This window comes from Colobus angolensis, unplaced genomic scaffold (assembly GCF_000951035.1).
Source record: "Colobus angolensis palliatus isolate OR3802 unplaced genomic scaffold, Cang.pa_1.0 Scaffold279, whole genome shotgun sequence".
Classification (NCBI taxonomy): domain Eukaryota; kingdom Metazoa; phylum Chordata; class Mammalia; order Primates; family Cercopithecidae; genus Colobus; species Colobus angolensis.
Window position 1 is genome coordinate 1,202,841 of NW_012116032.1, and position 3,658 is coordinate 1,206,498.

The 3,658-nt window shown below is 38.7% G+C and overlaps 1 pseudogene; it reads left to right on the top strand.

Annotated features, from left to right (window-relative positions):
- Window positions 1-85: 85 nt before the first annotated feature.
- The window catches only part of LOC105516270, a 58,089-nt pseudogene continuing 54,516 nt past the window's right edge, over window positions 86-3,658 (top strand).

A 3,658-nucleotide genomic window follows, 5' to 3' on the forward strand; every position in this document is an offset into this window, starting at 1 on the left:
GGGCCGCAGGCCCGACGCGGAGGAGACCGAGGAGACGCGGGAGACCCGGGCGTGACAGGAGGAAGAAACCCGGAGCCGCAGGAAGATGGCTTCTCCCACCTCCCCGGCCCCGGAAGGCGGGGCCTCCACCCCGCCGAACCCGCCGCGGATTCGTCAGGTGGGTGCACAAAGTGCGGGAGGGGCGCCGGCACCCCATTGTCCTCGCGTCCCCCAAGGGCGGGGACCTGAACCCCAATGCAGAGGCTCCCCAAGGAGCGGGGCCGACACTAGCCGACTTGGCTACATCGCCCGGCCCAGGATCATTCTCTAAACCTCTTTTCTCAGTCTCACTTCACACACAGACACACATACAGACACACACGCAGATAGCCCTTGAAAAATACACGTCTTCCAAAACCAGACGTGTAACTTCTGAACGCTCACACACTCACACACACGCACCCCGCAAACTCATCCCTCCCACACCGCACAGAGGCACACACCCAGCCGTCACATGACCCACTGCAGCGCTATACCGTTAGAAGAAACCAGGGTGCCCCTAGGGGGAAAGGTACCCCAGACCCAAACTCCCTGAGGACCTTGAGAAGGATTGCTGGAAGCATTTACTTCCACCCATAGGAGAGCAGGAACCTTGTCTAGAGGTTACTCACCATTTCTCAACTTTCGGGCAGAGCTTCACGCAACAACCGCAGCCCTGTATCCTGCATTAGCGATGTAGTACAGAAAACATGTGTTCCTGTTCTCTCCACGTCTATAGAGACACAAACAGCTTCCCCCAGCACAGCAAGGAGGAATGCACGTTTCTTTGACTGTTTGAATAAGCCCTGTTTTCTGTTTGTATGGTAATATTAAAACAAGGGAGTACTCCATCTGGTTGTGATCTGTGATTTGGTATCTAGATTTTTTCCCCGCTGCTACCATTGCCAGAAACCATAGCACTAGCACTTTAGGTTATCACAGTAGTAGCGATTGTACACTTGCTGTGTTCAGGGTGGTGTATGAGTGTGAGAATATGATCCATTGACTGCAAATAGGAAACCTCTTTACCGAAGACAATTGGATTCCTATTTAGAAATAGGGCTAAAATTGGTTGATGAATAGTATCTGTGCAGGAAAATAATGCCCAACAGAATGGTCTTTCTCCCTGGCAGTGTGGAAATTTTGAAAAATAAAAGAGACTCCAGGATTTATGAAAACATGACAGTAAAATCAATTGATGCCTGACAAGGTCTTTGCCACGTTTGAATCTTAATATGTGTAGGTAGTATTATGTTAGGGACAACTTTTGTTTATGGGCATTTTTTAATGCAATGACTAAAAAGTAGTGTGTACAGTTTTTGTGGCAATCTGCATCCCAAAGAAATTGTTAGGGTTTTAAATCCTTATAGAATCTGGGACTCTAATTTTATGACAACGCATTTTTAATGCACTTGGAGCTATTCTTTTTTTAAAATTTTCTGGAAGAATTGTGATAGCAGATATCATTAAATCTGTATTTCTGATAGTTATGCATTCAAGAATGAAGGTGAAATTATTGTTATTTGCAATATAAATCATATTTTAAGCAAAAAATTATTTTTATATTTGTTTGGCTAAATGTATGTGTATGCATACTTATATATAAACATTGAGGAAGTAAAATTTGTTAATTTATTATTAAATAGAATATGTGCACTCAAACATTTCTATGAAATCTTATTCTGTAAAGCACTTTTATTGATCTAGCAAATAATATGTATGAAAATAGTTATAGAAAAAATGTGTATGGAAGGTCATTGTTATTTTGCAGACTAGACACTCTATTTAGAGAAACTCATAATTAAAAACTGTGTAAAATGACATAGTGCTGCAACATTCAAGTTATTGACTGGTGTCCTCTGTTCAGGCTTTCATTTATATGACCTTACAGTAGCACTGCTTTAGTGATTGGTGCATTAATTTGCATAGGATGTAGAAATAGGTTGCTGGAATTATTGGTCCTTCTCGTCTACCTGATTCATCCAGTCAGGTGGAACAGAAGTACTGACAACCTCTGGCTGCAGAATCACCATTTGCCTGAAAGTGATTTTGAGCAAATTAGAAATAGAAAAACAGAAGGGATAACCGTGTTGTTCTACTAAGTGGTGAAATGTTTTAGGCCCCATTCACATTGTATTTAAACTGTGTCACTGTTTCCTGGACATGTTTTTCCATGTTCATTAATAGTTCTTTTTCAAATCAATTCTGGATTGAATTGGAATTAAATTAAAATTGGAATTGTTTTACTCTTTCTGAACCATGCAAAAATTCAGAATAAGTGTAACTGAAAAAAGCACAGAAGTCCAAAGGAGTAAAGATTTTAATGTGGATTTTTGCAACAAATCTATTGGTCATACTATTAATTATATAATGGAAATTTAGAAATTAAAATATTTTAGAAAAGCTTTTGGTGAATATAAACGTAACTGGCAAATTAGTATATTTAACTACTAATTTCGATGAAACTATGCTGTGTGGGGATTCATTTATTCAATAGACATTTATTCATCATAAAGTAATGTTTTATGCTCCAAAGATAAAGAAATGAAGAGGACAAAAACCCTACCCATTAGCAGGTATAGGTATTTGAAGCAATAAACTATTTAAAATTTGAATTACTTATAGGGTCCTTTCCATGTTATTTAGACAAAATGGTTATTCATCAATTTTTGTTTTGATCACTCCTCTAATAATGAGCCTAAATAATATCTAATTTGTATATACCTAAAATGTCACTATAGGATTGCATTCACGTTTGCATTTCTTTGCTATATTTCTGTGCTCACTAATTATTTCATATATTATTAGAATTGCATATCACAAGCTATATATGTTATTTTTTACAACTTCATATTTTGAACAAAGATTTTTTTTAAAGCTTTTGGAAAATACTGATGTAGCATGAAATATCTAAAGTGGTCCAGTACCTTCACACAGTGTACTTAAAATCTAGGTTTCCAAAAATGAGAAGGACAAGGAAAAATGACCTTTAAGTTCATTCTGCTAAGGGAGAGATAACTTTATCAATGCGCCATCTTTTCAGGCTTCTTAGGCATTAGGTATTTCTCTTTTTTTCTTCTTCTTGTAAGAAAAGGGGTATCTTTTCTGTATTTTATATCCAGGATAAATAAGTTACAGAAGTTTCACCTACTTTTTCCAACTTGTAAGTCAAATTAGTTATTAAAATAGAAAGACAGATTTCGTGGACATCAGCCCATGTTTATTCTTCATTCATTTTCTAACTTTGTAAAAGAAAAGACAAAGAAATGATTGTTTTGCAACTGAAGTTTTAAATAGTTTGTCTGTATATGTCACATACATTAAAGGACCCATATGACTCTTACGGCCATTGCCAGAGAATTTAAATCAAAGCTAAATGAGTACTTACTGAGATTATGAAGTATAAGATACATTGAAGGCTGGGCACGGTGGCTCATGCCTGTAATCCCAGCACTTTGGGAGGCCGAGGTGGGAGTATCACCTGAGATACGGAGTTCGAGACCAGCCTGGCCAACATGGTGAAATCCCGCCTCTACTAAAAATACAAAAATCAGCTGGGTGTGGTGGCGGGCGCCTGTAATCCCAGATACTCAGGAGGTTGAGACAGAAGAATGGCTTAAACCCAAAAGGCAGAGGTTGC